Source organism: Cervus elaphus, chromosome 15, assembly GCF_910594005.1.
Source record: "Cervus elaphus chromosome 15, mCerEla1.1, whole genome shotgun sequence".
NCBI lineage: Eukaryota > Metazoa > Chordata > Mammalia > Artiodactyla > Cervidae > Cervus > Cervus elaphus.
Genome location: NC_057829.1, coordinates 42,213,752 through 42,235,685, shown reverse-complemented (window position 1 = coordinate 42,235,685; position 21,934 = coordinate 42,213,752). Strand labels below are relative to the sequence as shown.

Genomic DNA, 21,934 nt, shown 5'->3' with positions numbered 1-21,934 from the left:
TATGTAATTTCTCACCCATGCATGGAATATATGAAAATAAATATACCAAAACATTATTAGCAAGATTATGGATAGTTTTTATCTTTTTATCTCTCTCTTCCCCTCAATTTTCTATATTTGCATTTGATTTTTTTTTAAATGGGAAAATGCTTCTCACTACTCTCTTCAGCACTGGATAATTTTCTTTCAAAAAGAGTGTGTGCCCTGACCTTAGGAAACCAGCAGGCCTTAGTAACTATAAGGAGGGAAAGAATAAGAAGAAAATTCCACCAGGAAATAGGATGCAGTGTAATCTACATCAACATATCAAAGAACCAGAATATAGAATTCTGATCCAAAAACCTAGGATTTCCAGTAAAATATGTTCTTCTCATAAAATAATACATCTTATATAGTGTCAGCAGGAACTATGTACACCAATAAACTTATTATAAATATTTAGCTCTGTAGCTTATTAAATATTCTCACTTACTCTCTACTCTCCTTTGATCTTACATCATCATAGAATTCAGCACCTTAAAATTCATACTCTAAACAGATTTAATAAACTTTTTAAAAAAGAAACCTCAGTCTTTCTGAAGATTACCACTGTTCAATGTCTGTGTCTTGGCCAAAAGTAATTTCAGTAACGGGCCAATAACTCAGAGCAATGAAATCCAAGGCTCTAACTTCTTCTGGTTAGAAATCTCAAAACTATATTACTTATACAGTTGGTTTGCAATGCCGCACCCACTATGCCATAATTAACATGAAGAGAAGAGAGAACATGATGTTGAAGCACAAACAACTCTTTTACATAACCAGCAGAGAAGCAGCACAAAGCCGTGATTAAAACTCAGACTCTAAGGCAGATTGTGTGGATTCAGATTCTGGCCCCACCATCCTGGGGAATTAATTTTATCTGCCTCAGTTTCCCCATCTGCAAAATGAAGGAGTACTGAGTCACTCAATTATGTCTGATTCTTTTCGACCCATGGACTGTAGCCTGCCAGGCTCCTCTGTCCATGTGACTTTCACAGAATAATAAATAATCTCTACCTACAAGGTTGTTAAAAAGATTAAATGAGTGTTAATATTTGTAAAATGCTGGCACAGTAAATATTTTTAAAAGAAAAAGTAACAAAGCCCAGAAGTTAAAGTTCAAACACTTTAAAAAATAAATGATAAAATAATTGTAGAAATGCAGAAAAGCCAAATCAGATCATTTAGAATACTGTATACTCAACTTTGTAGCTTCTTAAAAGGGTATAGTAATGTGGTGTTCAATTATCTCTTAATATAGCAGGAGTTCAAATTGCTGAAGTACAAATCACTTTGAGGGACTTCACAAAAATGTGGCTTTATGTAACTTAAAATGTCTTTATGTCCACATAAACTGAATAGAAAAATGTTCTGTTTTTGAAATAAGTAAGATCATATTGAATACTAGCATGGACTGGAGAGACCTCAATTGTTCTGCAGACTACCAAAGAAAGCAGAAAGGATGATCCTGTGTGGCAAATCTGTTCAAAACGTGAATGAAAGAACGAACAATTACATAAAATTAAGACTGAAACTAATTTTCTACAGAAATGAAGTGTTCCAGATTGAGGCAGAGTATGTACACATTGAAACACAGACATCTTCCACTGGCAGGAAGCACTCAGTGACCAATCAGGTTAGGTCAAAATGACAGAATAGTCACTATAAGAAATTCCCACTGACCAAATCTGAGACAATTTGAACATCAATAATAATAATAATGACACCTAAAGCAAGCAGGAAAAAAAAACAAGAATTAAAGCAGACATCAATAAAACTGAAGACACGAAAATGAGGGAAAAAAACACCAAAGCTGTTTTTTGAAAATATGAATAAAATTAATAAATGTATAGCTAGGTTAAGCAAAAAAAAAAAAAAGAGAAGACAAATTACCAACAAAAAGAGGGATCATCACTACTAACTGCAAGTATGTCAAAAGGATAGATGATAAAGGAGATGAAATAGATCAAATCTGTGAAAAGACATAATCTACCAAAATTCACACAAAGAGAAATAGATAATCTGAATAAGCCTATATCTATTGAAGAAACTGAATCAGCAGTTATTAACCTTCGGCCAAAAGTGCCAAGTCCAAATGATTTCACTGGTGAATTTCACCAAACCTACAAGGAACAAAAAAATAAAGATAAATTCTCTATACTCTCTACCAGAAAACAAAAGCAGAGGAAATATTACCAAACTCATTTTATGAGTGCTGCATTATCCTAACACCAAAATCAAACACATTACAAGAAAACTACAGAGCAGGTCTCTTCTGAACACAGATGCAAAAATTCAAAACAAAATATCTGCAGTTAAATTCAACAATGTATAAAAAGAATTCTATACCACAATGAAGGTGTATATTCCAGGAAATCAAGGCTGGTTCTAAAATTTATAAATGTAACCCACCACATCAAAAGGATAAAGAAGAAAAATCATATAATCATACCAACAGAAGAAAAAGCATTTGACAAAATCTAATACCTATTCATGATTTAAAAATTTAAAAAACTCAGAAAACTAGAAATAGAATTTGAGAATAGGAATTCCTCAATTTGATAAAGAACACCTTTAAAAAAAAGTCTACAGTTAACATTATACTTAAAGGTAAAAAAATGGATTTCTTTTTTTAATTTAATCACTCATTCATGTCAGACTCTTTGTGACCCTATGGACCCTGCCAGGCTCCTCTGTCCATGGGGATTCTCCAGGCAATACTGGATTGGGTTGCCATGCCCTCCTCCAGGAGATCTTCCCAACCCAGAGATCGAACCCAGGTCTCCCCCATGGTAGACTGTTTACTGTCTGAGCCACCAAGGAAGCCCATGAATACTGGAGCACTCCCTTCTCCAGGGGATCCCCCCAACTCAAGAATCAAATTGGGGTCTCGTGTATTGGATTCTTTACCAGCTAAGCTACAAGGGAAGCTCAAAAAACTGGATACTTTCCAAGTTCAGAGACAAGGTAATAAACATGGCTTCTTATCACTCCTATTCAATCATACTGGAAGTTCTAGCTATTGAAGCAAGACAACAAAAGAAATTACAGAGTACAGAGATTGTTAAAAGAAGAAAACTGCTTTTGTTTGCAAATGAGATGATTTATAAATTCCCACCAAATGGACCAAAAAAAAAACCCCATCCTAGTTGATACAGTCATTTCTATTTGGGTATAAATCATTAACTTTGATACTGCTATACACATATACATACTGGAATTGAACAGCCAAGTAAATGGATGGTATATGGTAGGAGGCAGGTTTCTCACTGTTGGAGGAGATTTATGACCAATAAGGGCAGGATGCCAGAATGATTCATGTGGTAATGGATTAAAATGGAAGACAGTAAGAACTTATATTAACATTACTACTGACACAGATGGCTACACAAAGAAATATTTATAGACATGTATATAGACACATTTATACACATGTGTTAATATATACATATTCATTTTTTTTTTACTCTGTCTGCTGAGAGTGCCTAAAAGAAACCATATCCCAGAAGCAACAAGCACATTTAGCACCAGGATCTTATTATCTTTATTGGAACACACTTAGTACCCAAATCTTATAATCTTTACTGGAGAATTAGCACCATTCTCCAATAAACTGAAAGAGGACTCCTTGAAGAAATAGCTGATTCTAGGTGTGGGACAGAAAATACACAAGATGAGCTGGGAGCATCTTGTAGTGCCAAAAAGTAAAGACAGCCTCAAAAACAAAATCACCCACTTTGAAAGAGGTAAGTCAGAGGGGCACAGCAGCCAACTGAAAGATCTCTTAATAATCAAAGTTAGAAAAATCTAAACAAAATAGTTTAAATACCTATAAATCTATACTGATATTAATGACTGAATAAATTAACAAATGGGAGATGAGACAAATCTCTTGTGCAGAAGGCTTCTTAATAGCTAATGTACTCTACCCTCAAGGAGAAAAGGTGTAATTCCTCATTCTTCAAGGTTGCACATAGTGACTTCTTCCCCACAGTATACACAACCAGCAAAGGGGTAAGTGGAAAGATCTGACAAACATTACCTCAACCAGGCAATCAAGGTCAACATCAACAGTCATAAATTATGCTTATAAAATATTCCCTTGATATTATGTGATGAAAATGGCACTTAACCTCTGTGATCTTCCTCTCTAAAACCCAGGTGTGCTGGGCTTACTTGCTCAGTCATGTCCGACTCTGCGACATGGACTGTAGCCTGCCAGGCTCCTCTGTCCATGGGGATTCTCCGGCAAGAATACTGGAGTGGGTTGTCATTTCCTTCTCCAGGGGATCTTTCCAACACAGGGATCAAATCCAGGTCTCCCGCATTGCAGGCGGATTCTTTATCGTCTGAGCCACCAGGGAAGCTAAAACCTATAACTCTAGTCTAAAAATAAGAAAAACACCAAATTCCAATAAAGGGACATCCTACAAAATATCTCAAAACTATCAAGGTCATCAAAAGATTCAAGAAATGTCTGAGAAACTCAAAGCCAAGAAGATCCTAAGAAGACATGACAACTAAACGTAACATGGTATCCTGGATGGCATACCTGGAACAGAAAAGGACATTATATCAAAGGAAAGTTGAATAAATAATGGGCTTTAGCTAATAATAGTATATCAATGTTATTCACTAAGTATAACAAATGTACCATCATAATGTAGGATGTAGGTAACAGGAGAAACTGGGTGCAGGATTTATGGGAACCCTCTGTAATATGCTTTTTTTTTCCTATAAATCTAAAATTCCTAAAAAAAAAAAAAAAAAAAGCCTAGTAAAAAAAGGAACAGTGACTAAATGACTACAAACCCCATCCCTCCAAACCAAAAATTTCTGTGAACCAAAAGAGAGAGAAATAAAATTATTTGACACCTTTGGAGATGACTAGTCACCAATTTTCAGAGTTGAAATCTAGTTCAGTGTTTCAGAGTTGAAAGAATTCTCAGAGTTAGAGTTGATACATCAAAGGAAAATAAGCATATCCATCATCTTTTTGGGTAGAATTGTAGTTCAATCTCAGTTGATGCAGGAGGGGTCTTTTTAACAGAGGACAGCTGGCTAATAGATCCAGAAGGATCTTGCATCACTCTGCAAGCCCAAATGAAATAACTGGTTTAGATAAGGTTCAATACATGCTAGAAACATCAGGTAAAATGCTCCTGGGAAACAATATTTGTAGGGTATCAAAATATCACCTCACTGGTCAACTGCTAATTGCAAAGGGAAACGAGGAAAGTCAACTTTATAATGAACTGATTTAGTGAGTATCATCTTAACCAAATGATCACATTTCAGGTAGACAATCTGATAAGACCTGTCTTATGTTATCAATCAATGTAATGTACACAGGAAGATCTAAGTCAAAAAACTAAATATAACGCAGCCTTTAAACCCAAAGGTTAGAGATAAAAGTCAAATACCATAAGAAAACAATCAGACAAATCTAGAAGGCCAAGAATATTCTATAAAATGATTGGTCTGATCTCTTCAAGAAGTCAGTATCATGGGAGAGAAAAATGGAGGTGGGACGAAGTTAAAAGTGACTAAAGAAACAACAATCAAATGTAATGCATGAACTTAAAAATTCTGGCTCAAGAAAGCCCACTACTAATGGACAACTTGAATACAGGCTAAATATTAAGGTTGCCCTCTTCCAAATATGACATTTATAAAACAATGTGTTTAATTTTAGGAGATGCTTTAGGGGTCAAATGCAGCCCCCCCCCCCAAAAAAAGTCTCTATTAGGAGAGAAATAAACAAATATAACAAAATGTTAATAACTGTATCCAAGTGGCAGTATACAGGTGTTCACTGCCTGTCCTATTCTTTCAATTTCTCTGTATGCTTGAACATTCTTAAATGAAAGCCAGGGCAAGGGTAGGGGTGGAAGAATAGAGTCATTAAAAAAAAAAAAAAAAAAAATGCTGATTAAATGACCATTTGTAAACCTCCAGAAGACAGTAATAGTAGGTTCTATGGGCAGGTGTGAAACAGAAACACAGATTTTAAGTCAGTCTCCTATGACATATATACTGCATGAATACTAGGAAAGTAAAAACATGAAAGAGATGGAATCAGTTTAAGAAAGAATTCCTACCTTCTAAAGTATCAACCAAAACTCTACTGATAAAATGACCTAAGACTGAACACCTCCAATATCTCTCATTTCTTCAGAAGAAAAAAAAAGACTACAAAAGAGGTTATTTCCCTTTTCAACTGCAATGGTTGATGAATGATAAAAAACTTTTGCAATTCTGAAATTTCAGAAACATATGAATGTGCTGAAGGATCAGCAACATAAATGGATTCATGAGGACCATAAGTTAATTTACATATATAAAATACATATGAAGATGGCACACCAAATCAAAACCAGCAACATTTCATATAACTTGTATTAACAAGTTTCACAGAATTAAGTTCTCCCTGCAATCCCTTACTATATTAGTGGCTTATATAATGCTATAAGGCACAATCATTAAGTCCAGTCCAAAGGTCAATCCCTCCATTTAATGACCTAGATGGCTACCCTGGGGTTTCTCTGTAGACCAAATTTTAAAATTTTCTTCAACATAACTATGCAGATACTTCTCGTTGCCTCCTCCACACTACCTAGGACTCTACAGCCTTATAACTAAGACAATATCATGCCAAAAGTATGTCAGTTGCTTTTGTATGTGACTGACCTTTGTAATTCCTGACAGACATGAAAATGTTACCTTATCTTCATCTCTCCCAAACCTTGCAAAAACATCATTTTCTGACAAGTATTTCTTCCCTTTTCTAATCTTAATCCTGGTTTCTTTCTCTAATAATTGCTATAATGTATAGATGATGAATATATACCATATATATAAGAATACTGGTAATCAAACTCTCACCCTGAGACAAAACTAAAATCACACAGATAGAATTTCATAGAATTTCAAACATAAGGGAATTTCATGACATAAGCCTTCATTAAGCTAACAAATTGCTTTCCCTTATAATAGTGAACTGCCAAGTAACACATGAGAGTTTTTCCATAAATAAGGCTGAGCACCAAAGAACTGATGCTTTGGAATTGTGGTGCTGAAGACTCTGGAGAGTCCCTTGGATTCCAAGGAGATCAAACCAGTCAATCCTAAAGGAAATCAACCCTGAATATTCATTGGAAGGACTGATGCTAACACTGAAGCTCCAATAGTCTGGCCACCCTGATGTGAAGAGCTGACTCACACTGGAAAAAGACCCTGATGATGGGAAAAATGGAAGGCAGGAGGAGAAGGGGATGACAGAGGATGAGATGGCTGGATGGGATCACCGACTCCATGGACATGAGTTTGAGTAAGCTCCGGGAGGTGGTGAAGGACAGGGAACCCTGGCATGCTGCAGTCCACGGGGGTCACGAAGAATCGGACACAACTGAGTGACTGAACTGAACTGCATCACTAGCCAGTCCCTGAATTCGTCACGCTATGATTTCATTAGTAAATGGGACTTTTATCTTTTTCTGCCATACCCTCACCCCAAATTTTCAAAAAAAAAAAAAAAACAACCCTTTCAGTAGTCTATCACCATTGTCTGGCGTGAAAAGTCAATTCACTGGAAAAGACTCTGATGCTGGGAAAGACTGATGGCAAAAGGAGAAGGGAGCAACAGAGGATGACATGGTTAGACAGCATCACCGACTCAATGGACATGAATTCGAGCAAACTCCAAGAGATAATTTAGGTCAGAGAAATCTGGTGTGCTGCAGTCCATGGGATCACAAAGAGTCAGACATGACTTAGCAACTGAACAATGACAACTGTAATAGAGAAGTGGGTAATTTAGATTAACTCTCTTACTGAGAGCAAAGAGAAAAACTGGACATCTCACAGGCAAAATTAGAAAAATAATTATAAATACTTCTTTGAAGGTATCAGACTGCTAAAAAGGCAATAAAAAGGTATGGAGGCAAAGATCTGGGACCCCAGAAAATCTTCAGAGGTGAGCCAGGCATGCGAGGGCCATTTTCTCGGGGGCATCTGTCAATTCCATAAATGTGGCTGGAAAGCCAAGCTCAATTTTTCAGATTTACAAGGCTGGCGGAGAACGAGTGTTAAATATTAGAGGTAAGGAACCAACGAAGTATGGGGTTAGAGAAATAGGGGGTTAATAAAACACTTGGTTTTATCTTGGAACTCCCTAGGGTAATATCCTAGGATTAAAGAAAAGATAAAATAGACCAGTAATGGCACTGCCCAGCTTTGAAACATTTTTGTCTCTAAATGGATTAAGATGATCCTTGTTAAATTATGCCGCAATTTTTCACATATAATATCTTAATAAAAAGGAAGAGAGTAAGACAACATGATAAAAAAAAAAAAAAACTGACAATGGCCTATAGGAAAACACAGAGGATCAAGATAATAAAAGTTATCCAATACAGAAATGCTTAATATATCAAAAATTTTTTAACTGTGAGCTGGCCCTGTACAAAAGCCCGCTAACCTCAATCAAAATTTCAAATCATACATTCCTAATCCTTAAATTCATCTAACTGATTCTTTAGAAATTCACAGTTGTTCTAAACCTTTGGTCCACATACATCCAAAAAGAACATGATATCTACTAAAATTTAAAAAAAAAACAAATCAGCCTTCCAATCTAAAACCTATTCATGTGCTCACAGTCAGGCCCTCTAACCTGCCCTACTGGTACATTCCCCAAGGTGGGGCACACCCCGCTCAGTTGCCGCCAGAGAGAGGGAGCCGCCATATCTCAAATCAGATGTTTTCAAGCATCTTACATCACAACCAGTTACATATATACCTCTGTGTGTATCTATTGTAAGAACACTCAACTTAATTGAAACACAATTTCATAAAACAGTTCTTAGCTATAGAAAAAAAGCAAGACATGGTGACTGACATAAGGACAGACATATAGATAAATGGAATAAAAGTGAGTTGAGAAAAAAGATTTTAAAAACAAGAACTGTAAGACATTTGAACAAGAAAGCACAGTGTAGTTGACCCTTGAACCCCACCATGCAGTTGAAAATCTACATAGAACTTTACAGTCGGCCCTTCTAATCCACATCCATGGATTCATTCAACCCTGCATCTTGTATGCAGCATTATAGTTATGCATTCATTGAGAGAAATCTGCATAAAAGTGGACTAGCGCAGTTCAAACCCATGTCATTCAAGGGTCAAGTGTTTTTCAACAAATAGTACTGGGATAACTATATATCCATATGCAAAAGAATGAAATCAGATCCCTTCCTCACATCACACACAAATTAACTCAAAAAGAATCACAATGTTAAATGTAAGAGCTAAAACTATAAAACTCTTTGAAAAAGACACAGGAGTGATCTTCATGACCTTGAATCAGGCAGTGATTTCTAAGATAAATACCAAAAGCACAAGCAACAAAGAAAAAACAGAAACTTGTGCATGAATGCTCATGACAGTATTACTTATTACAGCCAAATGCCCCTCAACTGAAGAGTGGGTAAAGAAAATGTGGTATATTTGTACAAGCAAATATTAGACCACAGAAAATAATGACATACTGACACATACTACAAGATGAATGAACCTTGAAAACATTATGCTAAGTGAAATAAGCAGTCATTACAAAAGACTACACATTACATAATGTCCAGAATAGGCAAACTTATTATAGAGACAGAAGTAGAAGGTAAGTAGTTACTTGGGGCTAGGGCTGGGGCAGGTGTGGTTGTGTATATGTGCACAGGCAGGAACAGGAAATGACTGCTAGCTAATAAGCATAGAGTTTCTTTCAGGAGTAACAAAAATGTTCTAAAATTAGTTGTGATGATTGCATTACTTCATGAATTTATGAGAAAGACTTTGTACTGTATACTTCAAATAGGTGAACTGTAATAATATGTGAATGAAATCTCAATAAAGTTGCTAAAAAATTCTTTTCTTAGCCCCTTATTACTTGTGATACACCCTGACATTTTCTATTATATTTCACTTAAAAATACAACACTAGTCATGATACCTCAAATTCCTTCTACAATCCCCAAACAGGTCAAGGCTAGCAATCCTATGTCTTGCCAAAAACACTGCCATTCTATGTCCTCTAACAGTTGAACTGATGGCCACCTTCTCTTAGCTACTAGCAAGATTAATCTCACCACACCCTACATCCCTGAGTCCCACTCTTCCTGATCCTCTGATTCCCCGAACTGTCACTGCCACACTGCTTGTATATCCTCCATTTCACCCAATTTCTCATCCCCCACCCCCCAAATCCTTTACTTGCCCTTCTGAAATTTCTAACTTGTGACCAGCAAACAGAAAATTCATACTACCTTTACAATTCCTTATCATTAACTACCTTCCCTCCAACTCTCCCTCATTGATTAAAGATGTCAGCAACTGATTCACGGTATGTACCCTTACCCCTCTCATCATTCATGCAGACTGACTGACCCCTTTAATACTTTAGGCCCTTTAATTCTTTGGCCCCCTCTTTTCCAACTGCTCCACCTCAGCAACCCATCCCAAGGCCACCCTGGACATTATCATTGCCAGAAACTATTATATCTGTCAAATCACTATTTCAAGCATCTCACTCTGACCATCACATTCAACCCTTCCAGTTCTCTTACTTCATGTGACCACTACCAGCAACAATTCTAACCAAAATTTCCAATACTTCTCTTACTTCATGTGACCACTACCAGCAACAATTCTAACCAAAATTTCCAATACGTAGATACTACCACTTTCTTACTATTCATCCTGACTTTACCGCCTTTCTTGTCCATAATAGGCTCCATGATTCATCACCGTTCCCCTAAACACTCCTTCTAAAATGCCCTCATTTCTCTCTTCATTAAAAAAAGTTTTTAATTAAAATTTTTATAATTGTGTTGCTCTCATGTGCACAGCATGGTGATTCAGTATGTTTACATATTATATTTCATTAAAGGCTATTATAAGATAATGGGTATAATTCCTGTAATACATAATATATTCTTGTTGCTTATCTATCTAATACATGGCAGCTAGTCTCTTAAATTCCATACTCCATCACGTCCTTCCTCCTTTTCCTCCTCCAACTGGTAACCACTAGTTTGTTTTCTATATCTACAAGCCTGTTTCTGTTTTGCTGCAGACATTCCTTTATGTTTTAGGTTCCACATATAGGTGATATCATACAGTATTTGTCTTTTTCTGTCTGACTTATTTCACTAAGCATAATATTCTCTAGGTCTATCCACATTGCTGTAAATGGCAGAATTTCATTCTTTTATACTGACCTAGTTTTATGTGTCAACTTGGCTGGGCTACACTTCTGTTATTTAATCAAACAGTAATCTAAGTGTTGTTGTGAAGGTTTGTAGATGTGTTTAACATCCACAATTGAGTAAAGATTATCCTCTTTAAAGCTGGTGGGCCTCATTCAACCAGTTGAAAGGCCTTAAGAACACAACTGAAAATTTCCTAAGGAAGGCAAAATTCTGCTTCAAGACTGCAACATCAGCTTCTGTCCAAGAGATTCTTGCCAGCCTGCCCTACAGATTTATAACTTGTCAGTCCCCATAACTGTGTAACTAAGTGCCTCGAAATTTCTCTATATACACATACATACAAATGTAATTCCTGCTGATTTGTTTCTCAGGAGAACTCTGACTGACACACCTGGCAAAACCTCACTCCAGAGGAACTGAACCATCTGCCTTATCTGTGCTTGTATCTAACCAGAAAAATAATGCTGGGGTAGCCAGCAGTAATCACAAAACCAGGCTGACTGATACCACTTTAAATTCAAGACTTCTAACTCTTAAATGAACAATCAATACTTCTTACCAAACTGCTTTAAACACTCCCACCCGCCTCTGGCCATACCAATCTCACTGAGAAAACAGAAACCAAGAGAGAAGATAAAAACTAAAAGGATAAGCCTTCATCTTACAGCCTCCAAATTCCCTTAGAAGAACACACAGTTTTTCCACATTCCCTATCTGATGGAGGAAACGTCTAACAAAGGCCAGTCTCTCTACTTGTGTTCTCTATCTCCTTCCCTGTATATGCTCCTCTTTACTCACTGAACCCCACATTTTTCTTACCTAACAACTCACTTCTCTGTTCCATTTCATAGACATACTAGAGAAACAGCGTTTGCAACTTTTCATATAATCTGGAATTAGGGAAAGACTTGCTAACCATGGTATATCATTTAGAAGTCAGTAAAGACCAGTAAGCTTAGAGAAAAAAAGTCAGCATGACAAAACCATCATAAACAAATTTAAAAGACAAACAGTAAACTGGAAAAATATTTCCAAGAAATTTCATACAGCTATTTCCTTATAAAAATAAATCCCACAAATCTAAGAAAACCAGTAACAAAGCAATAGAAACTTCGGCAAGGTTATGGATAGTTCACAATAAAAATACCAATTGCTGTTCAGTCACTAAGTCGTGTCTGACTCTTTGCAACCCCACAGACTGCAGCATGCCAGGATTCCCTGTGCTTCACTATCTCCCAGAGTTTGCTCAAATTCGTGTCCACTGATTTGGTGATGCCACTCAACCACCTTACCCTCTGTTGTCCCCTTCTCCTGAAGCTCAGTCCTTCCCAGCACCAGGGGCTTTTCTAATGAGTTGGTTCTTCATGCCAGGTGGCCAAAGTACTGGAGCTTCAGCTTCAGCATCAGTCCTTCCAATGAATATTCAGGGTTGATTTCCTTTAGGACTGACCAGTTTGATCTCCTTCTTGTCCAAGAGACTCTCAAGAGTCTTCTCCAGCGCAACAATTTGAAAGCACTGATTCTTTGGAGCTCAGCCTTCTTTATGGTCCAACTCTCACCTCCATACAATAATCCTTAAAGGAAGGATGTTTAACCTCACTCATACTGGCAATGAGGAAAGAAGCAGGCATCCTGACACAGTGCTGGTAAAATGTGCAGAGATGACACAGACCCTACAGATGGCACTTCAGCAGTATCTATCAAAGTTATAAATGCACATACACACTCTGACCTAGCAATTCCATTTCTGGAAGTGTATCCTACACATTGCTATACAAGTGTGAAATTATATATGCATAAAGTAACCCACTGCACTATGGCTTCTGATAGCAAAGCATTGAAAACAACCTAAATGTACCTCAAAAAGGGACTACTTAAATATATGTTATACCTGTATAAGAGTGTTACTGGATTTTTTAATCTTCCCCAAATTCTTGTGTTGCAGTCTGAGCCGCTCCCTACATAATACCCTAGGGTAATCAGGTTTACAAGAGGTCATGAAAATGGGGTCCCCATTATGGCATTAGTGTCACAAGAAGAGGAAGAGAGAGCAGAGCCCTCTTTCTCCATATGAAGACGCAGCTAGAAGGTGACATCTGAAAGCCAGAAGAGCTCTCACTAGGAACCAAATCTCTTAGCACCTTGACCTTAAACTTCCCAGCCTCTAGAACTGTGAGAAATAAATATTAGTTTTTTAAACCACCTAGTTTGTGGTATTTTGTTACAGCAGCCAAAGCTAAAACAAGTGCTATACCATGAAGGTGCTAAAAAAAAAAAAAAGAAAAAGAATAAGCTTGCTGTTTAAGGACTGCTAAGACTAATATGAAATCATCTCTAAGCCACACAGCTAAGCTAAAAACAAAAGGTGAAGGCTATGTGCATGGTCTGCAACTTAAAAAAATAGGGGAGGCAAAAGACATACATACGTAAGATACACAATCTCCCACTGGCAATTGTGAAATCCATAAAGGTCCAAGAAATACAAGTTTCTTAAGTTCAGCACAAATCTATTTGGTATCAAACCTATTTGACCAAAAATTCCACAAGACTACTTATAATTTTTATTTATCCTTACTATCTATTTATGCTTTCAATACAGAAATACTAATGTGCTTAATTATGGAATGGTACAGTACTTCCTGTGAGTGATCCTAGATAATATAGCAGAAGCACTACATTATCTTTTTTACAAGTGCTTCCTTCCTCCCCACCCCTAAAAAACCAAACCTTAATTCTGAAATACATCCAGACCAAAGGTTTTGGAAAGGAATTATATATATATATATAATCTGCACACACATTAACAACCTTTGAAAGGATTCATGGGAAACTCAACACTGTCTCCACATGAGGGAATGGACTGGCTGGGCTGCAAGGAGTGGAAAGGAAACTTTCTGTTGTTTACGTATCTAAATCTCTGGAATTCTGAATCAAATGATTATACTGCTTTGTCAAAAGATAAATAAAATGTAAATAAAATAAAATCACTAATTCTTAAATTCTCAACAGTAACAAAGCCAGACGCTTTGGTTTTTTGACTGAAAAGTGACTCCTAGTCACAGGGAAATCTATACAGTGGTAGCTTTCCTTTCTCTCACTTTTGGTTGACCCAAATGGCATTTTAGAGAGAATCACCCTCTCAGAAGCAAGGCAGGGAATGGTGGGTTTCCACTCCCATTAATAGCTTTTAGGAAACAGCAACCTCCTGTGGTTTTTCACGCTTCATGCCAAGCAAAACAGGTGTGTCTGACTGTTAATTTCTTTTCTAATGTTCTCAGCAATATGATGTGGCTTAGGCCACTCAGCAACAAGAAGTAGTAAAGCCACACTTATCAATATCAGAAAAAGGCTTAAGAAAGTGCTGCAAGCATAAATCTAACTCTCAATATTCAGAGCTTCAATACAGTAGCTGGAGGATTCCAGGTAACATTTGATGTGCACCTTTTCTGCTATCTTCAAACTTTTCATATACTTATTTTGATGTCCTGTTATGTTCCAAAGTGGATTCGAGGTGACTAGAAGGTATGCCTTTTCTTCTGATTTAGATTTTAAATAATCTGTACCACACTCTCAACTTTAACCAGAAATTAGGAGAGAAGAAATTTTGCTTTTTGTGGTTTATCTAGTCAGTATATTTTAAAAGGCAGGGCTAAAGATGCTTGGTTCAGAAGCCCCCCAAGGCCCCAACATCCAGCCAGCTCTGAAGCCTGATGCCTAAAGAAATTCCCAATGAAATGCCTAACAATACTTGGTTTTGGTCCTAATTCTTGGTATTAGGACCTAAAAGCACTTATGTTTGTTCTTATCTCCCATAAAGTTACACTCATTGAAAGCAGAGACTAACTTCTACTTCATGTGGCCCACACAGTCACTTAATTCCTGATTTGGTATAGAGTGCCTTCTCAATAAATACTGCATGTGCAAAACACATCACCTCATAGTCGCTGTACGCAAGAAGGAACAAGAAATTTGGTCTACCAAAATAAACACAGAAAACAGAGAAAAGAAAAACAGTATTTCCAGATGCTACCTAACAACCTCTAGAAAATGGTTAATGAACTATTGTGGTTACCCAGTCTCTAACAAATTTGCACTTTTCACACAGAATCGAAGATCTCAATAAGACTAAATTTAAAAGATGTGACAGTATTCCATTTTCTTCAAATGTGGGTACATGATAAAGTTATTCACAGCTCCTGGATTCCCATTCCTTCAGATATCTGTCAAAATAAACCTAGGAAAGCTTTGGCAATTCTCTGCAGCGGGAAAGGTATATGTGGCAAAATTTTGTGTTAGATAATGAGGCAAAATTTTCCTTTACTATTTGCTTTGGTAACATTTCCAAATTTTAAGGCAGAGAGGATTACTGATCCAAATGTTAAATCATTTCAGTCAATTAAGATTAGGGTAGACTTGGCACTGATGAACCTATTTGCAGGGCAGCAATGGACATAGAGAACAGACTATGGACACAGTAGGGGAAAGAGAGGGAGGGACGAATTCAAAGAATAACATTCATACATATTACCATATGTAAAGAGATAGCCAGCGGGAATCTGCTGTATGATGCAGGGAGCTCTAACTCAGTGCTCTCTGACAACCTAGAGGGGTGGGAGGGAGGTTCAAGAAGGGGACATATGTATACCTATGGCTGATTCATGTTGACATATGGCAGAAAGCAACACAATACTGTAAAGCAATTAACCTCCAATAAAAAAACAAAACCTAAAAAAAAAAAAAACCAGATTAGAGGACATGATAAAATTTTAAATAAAATCCCAGAGACTCAGAGGAGGGGGAAAAAACTGGTGTATTCTGGAGAATCTGAGTGGATACTGTACATCAAATTGGTTTTAAATTTACTTGGCATTTTGCATTTGCTCCAAGTTAAAAATAATCAGTGATAACAATAGCTAAAATGTCCTTAATACCTACATCTAGTCTTCCAGGTACTGTACATGCAGTACCTTATTTAAATCTCACAGACCTATGGATTATGTGCTATTCTCCTTTGACAGATAATAATGCTACATATCCAGAAATGTTACATAAACTGAACTAGCCTATGCCATATAGTCAGTCAGATCTGGAGTATGAATTGGAACTCAGGAATGACTCTAAAGTACATGCTAGCAACCACAACTAAGTTTGAACACCTTAACAGTCTAAAATATTGGCAGATTTTAACCAAATCTGATGCACTATAAAAGGCATATGGAATGGAGACATATATTAATATTTGTGCTATATTTGTTATACAACCCACCACCCTGAAAAAGAATGGCAATTAATAAATACTCTAAAAGGCCTTATATGTATACACACTCACATATAATTTTAAAGACTAGATTTCAATAAAATTTGGCCTCACCAGATTTTTTCATTTGGGAGAAGCCTCATAATCTTTTAAGAGAACATAAATTCACTGTTTAGATATGCCTTAAGTTCTATTCCTGATCATAAGCTTCTTGAGGCTAATAAACTCTTCTTCTTCACATTTTCCACTAAGTATCTGAAAGCACAAAGTCTCATTAGTAAGCCTGGTGCTACAGAACGAATAAAATATACCATCCAAAGAATTCCTGAGGCTTTCCAGGTGTGCAGTGGTAAAGAATCTGCCTGCCAAAGGAGACACCAGTTTGATCCCTGGGTAGGGAAGATTCCCTGGAGTAGGAAATGGCAACCCACTCCAGTATTCTTGCCTGGAAAATTTCATGGGCAGAGAAGCCTGGCGGGCTACACTTCATGGGGTTGCAAAGAGTCAGACATGACTGAGTAAGTGGATGAAAGAACTCCTGGCTTCCAGGAGTTTCAGCCAGTGAGGTTTTATATTTGATCAGAAAATATTGCTTCAATAATTTTCTCTGCTTCCGTACATTACAAAGTCTAAGTTTCATTGTTGTTCTTGACACAGGATTTTGGTATCACCCAAGAAGGACTCTTTTGTCCCAGTAGGTTTTCTAAAGAACCAACTATCTGGGGAATAACCTTTTTTTTTTTTTTAAAAAAAAAGCTCCAACAGCCTCAGTTTACAATTCTAACCAAAAAGATAAACCACTTGTCTACAGCTCTAGGGCTTGTTGACAACAAAATTCATATGACAGAACTGAGAAGTGAAATGTCTATTTCTACCTATGGCCCTGACTGACAGAAGTAAGGGCAGCTTACTTTAATAAGCTCCTGTCACCTTTTCAGTAGCAAAGTTTGTTGACTCAGAACTCATTTGTGAAATCAAAGTTCAAGTTAATCTGCATTAGAGCAAGAAGACAAAGCTACTAAATATTGATGTAAAGAACCCATGACTAAGACAATAAGCATCATAGCTCACAGAAATAGGCAAATGACTTCTATCTAAAGCTATGTGCCTATAATGACTTCCTTGAACTACATGAATCAGTAAGATTACTATCCATACTACTGACTCGAGCAGAGATCTCTAGAGAGCTGGCATCTTAATATCAGACATTACTTTATACACGTGCAACAGAGCATCTCAATTATCTGGATGACTCAAATATGTCAAAACTCAACTCACTGACAAAGTCAAGACATTAAGAATCAGGCTTCTATTCAACAAGCTTTTAATTGCAACTAGGAAAATTTGTGACTAGTCACTTAATAAATTACTTCAAATTGTTTCACTAAGCATTGAATATCATCACAAGGTTATTTCCTTATGGAAATAGGCACTGAGCAAACAGCTAAGATTCTAACTTCATTAATTTTGGTAGAATTTACTCTTAAACTAATTTCCTTCCAAGCAAATTGTTCTTCCAGGACAATTAAGGGGCGCCCTTTTCAAATTCATTAATGGAATATACTTATTATCAGAATCAGTGCTCTCTCTTCCTTTAAAGATAATGTAAAGTGGAATAAGGAGTAACTGCTATTGAGTATGGGGTGTCTTGAAAAAGTTATTTTTTAAAGCCAACGGAATTTAGAAAACCAAGCAAAAAAACTCTGATTTGACACAAGTATAGCATGACTGTGAGGATCTGTATCAGTAACCCTTACTGACATCTGACATATATTAAATATTAGTCTGACATATACTAAGCAATAAAGCTTAGTATCTCATGATTTTCATCCTTTATGTTAATAAAGTATCATTTTATTTATTTGTTCTCTAAATCAGAGAATAAGTTCACCTCAAATTCTTCTATATCCAAAGCAAATGCTAAAATATACTAAGTGGAAAAGAGATGTAAGGTGGATAAATTAATATTATTTTCAGTTTTAGGCCCATATTCCTCACCAATAGTATTAGTACAATGAAGAATTTAGAATTAAACATTTCTAACAAAAACTTTTATGCAATTTGTTTCCTTTAACTTTTTCGCTGAAAAGAGTATTCAGAAACTTTTCAAGTAATATTCACAAAAGGTAATATTCACAATCATTATAGACCCTGTTGAAATATCACTGTGTGTCTGTCTGTGTGTACTTATCACACACAGAGACACACACATATTTTAAAAAGTATTTTAGACAGGGTTTAATTTTAAGATAGTCAATGGGTAAGAAGTGATAGGGAAAAAATTAATACTGAAGTGATTCAAAAGCCCCTATTTTCGTGACAGATAATATATATGAATTGATCACTTAGCCACCTGGAAGTGACAGTTTGCTTGAGTCTTCCAAACTATACAGAGAACATTAAAATGTTTTTTGTTAAGCCTTGAGTTTAGATGTTATCAGCTCTAAAGAGCTTTTCATCAACCTGATTTTCATTGAACACTTACTATATTCCAGGCTAGGTGTTAGAGACACAGATGCAAGACAGGCCTGTCCTCAAGGAAATCACATTTTGATAGCTTGTTACATCAAGAACACACTAAACATGTTCACTCACAGCATCTGACCTCCTAGGCTTAACCCACAGCAAGGGATTCTGAAGTAAATATTACAAATGACTAAGGAAATACATAAAAGCTGTTGTACATTTACACCAAATACAACCCTACTTCTTAATAAGTATAATGTTACACTAAAAATTCCAGATATTCTACTAAAAAATAGTAAAATGACCCAAAGCATAACTATACCTTCTTTAACACACATTACTTATACAATCGTCTAATTTATAAGTACATCTGTTGCAGTTCAGCCAAAGTATTTTCTTCCATTAAAGGGTATTTCTCTTTGCCCTCAAACTTCATCTGGGTACAATGCTGAACAGTTCCTGAATGAATGAATGAAATAAACAGACTTTCTATTTACCAAGGAGGTACTTGCTAGATGCTTTTCTTAAAACACAATGGACTGACAGACCAGAATTCTACTAGAAAGATCAGTGAGTTTCAGGAGCAAAAATAGTAACCATTGGACATTGTCTGATACCGTGTAGTCAACATGTTATTAAGTTAGTTCACAGTAAACATATGACGGGAAACTTTCAGAAATTAAAATGAAAAGTGTTCATCACAGTACTTTAAAGCAGACTTGGCTCCCATCGAACGACAGGAGACACAAGTGCAAGACAAAGAGAAGGGAGGGTGGGGTGAAAAAGTCAAAAGGTCGCCACCGAGTGACCCTCGAGAAATGCGCGCTGACCACTGAAGCTCGCGCTGAGCTTGACGGACACCTCCTGCCCAAGCCTCGAGCCCCAGCTCCTCCTCGAAGCCCGGAGCTGAAGGCCACTCCAGCCTCTTTCGGCACCGCCGCCTGCGTTCTCTCAGAACATTAGCACAAAGAAACCACCGAGAAACAAAACACTGCCCCCGTGGGCGCTGGGCAGGCTTCGCGACCCGGCCACCGGAGCGCTCTTTGCGGGTCCCTGCCGCCGGGAGAGGTAGCCGGGAAGCAGCGGGCCGACTAGGCGCCTTCATCCAGATCTTTGCCGAAGTGTTTTAGAACTTGCCACCCACCTCCCGCTCCATTTTCCTCTCCCGACGTGGGCGCGGGACCCGCGCGAGGAGGGCGCGCGAGGACCGACGGGCGGAGCTGGGGCCGAGAGGGCGGCCGGGAGGCGCCTGGGTCCCGCAGCCCCACGCCCCCTGGCAGGCCCCCGCCTCCTCGGCCGCTATTGTTCCCGCGCCGCCCCCGCCGGCCGCGCGCCCCCCGCCCGCCGCGCGCTCCCGTCCCCATTCCCGGGAGGGGGTCACGGCTGAGCAAAGGCGGTGGCGGCGGCACAATAACATAAACACGGCGGGGCCGCCGGCCGCCCTGGCCCTGAGGCACTTGCCGCACTCACCCGGCAGCGCAGCGAATGGCGACAGGAAAGCCCGGCGGCGGGAACCGGCGCCGTCTCGGCGGTCTCCGCAGCCGTTACACAGCGCTGCTCGCGGCTCCGCGATCCGGGCCGCGTCGTCCGGCCTCCGCCGCTCCGCTGAGTAACAGGGACGCGGCGGGCCGTCACCGCGCACGCCCGCTCACGTCATCGCGCAGGGCCCCGCCTCAGCGCTTCGCGACAGGCCCATGGGGCGGGGCAGCCAGGGGGCCCGGATTGCGGGGGCGGAGTCCGCAGCCCGGGGGCGGGGCTACTGCAGGGGGCTGGGAGGACTTGCGGAGGTCGCCTGGAGGCGGAGCTACGAGAAGAGCTTGCGAGAGTCTCCAGTGAGGGGTGTGGCGGAGTGCTGAACGGGGCGGGGATTTGTTCCTGGCGCGTGGCGGCGTGTGGCCTGAGTGCCCCGCGGCTGTATGGGGGCGGTCCGCTAGTCCTAGCCAAGGCCTCTGGGGCTCCTTGCCCCAGAGTTAGAAGGTCGGGTGCGCTTAAGCCAGACCCGCCCAGGAATCTGGCACTATGGTTAGGGCTCACACCTGAGAGACAAAAAGCTCTTTACCATGACTGGCAGTACGTTCCACTCTGAGGACACCTGCTTCGGGCTCAGCAACCCTCAAGCAAATATTCTCTTCAGCCACTTGGAAAGACCTGCCTCCGGTTTTTCCTAAATCCACTTCCTACAGAAGTCATTGCATTATCCTGTTTGTCTCTGGGCCCCACAACGCATGTATATGTTAGTTATAGAAGTGACAAATTGGCAAGCCCTTAAATATCCGGCGAGTGGAAAGATGTCTAAATTACATACATGCTTGCAATAGAATACATTTTAGCAGTTTAAATACCATGTGTTCGAGGGATTCTTAACGACACAGTAAAATGTTCATCATACTTCATTAAGAGAAAGAAGCAAATCTATTATACATAGAATGATCCTACTTATATACTACACATACATAGGAAAAAACCTAAAAGAAACGTGGCATATTATTTTAACAACCTAGACAGCATATTGAAAAGCAGAAATTACTTTGGCAACAAAAGTCTGTCTAGTCAAAGCTATGGTTTTTCCAGTAGTCATGTATGGATATGTGAGTTGGACCATAAAGAAAGCAGAGCACCAAAGAATTGATGCTTTTGAACTGTGGTGTTGGAGAAGACTCTTGAGAGTCCTTTGGACTGCAAGGAGATCCAACCAGTCCATCCTAAAGGAAATCAGTCCTGAATATTCATTGGAAGGACTGATGTTGAAGCTGAAACTCCAATACTTTGGCCTCCTGATGCAAAGAACTGACTCATTGGCAAAGACCCTGATGCTGGGAAAGATTGAAGGCAGGAGGGGAAGGGGATGACAGAAGGTGAGATGGTTGGATGGCATCACCAACTCAATGGACATGAGTTTGAGTAGGCTCTGGGAGTTGGTGATGGA

General features: G+C 38.6%; 1 protein-coding gene across 7 annotated transcripts in view; it reads right to left on the bottom strand.

Annotated features, from left to right (window-relative positions):
* The window catches only part of MAPK8 (mitogen-activated protein kinase 8), a 91,801-nt gene extending 71,151 nt beyond the window's left edge, over positions 1 to 20,650 (bottom strand). For 2 of the 7 annotated variants that reach the window (XM_043926943.1, XM_043926946.1), the window contains exon 1: positions 20,479 to 20,648. The gene's annotated coding sequence lies outside the window, so the exon portion shown is untranslated. Of the gene's footprint in view, positions 1 to 20,478 lie in introns of all 7 variants that reach the window. The other 5 variants (XM_043926949.1, XM_043926945.1, XM_043926947.1 and 2 more) reach the window with 3 other exon arrangements.
* Between the last annotated feature and the right edge of the window lie 1,284 nt (positions 20,651 to 21,934).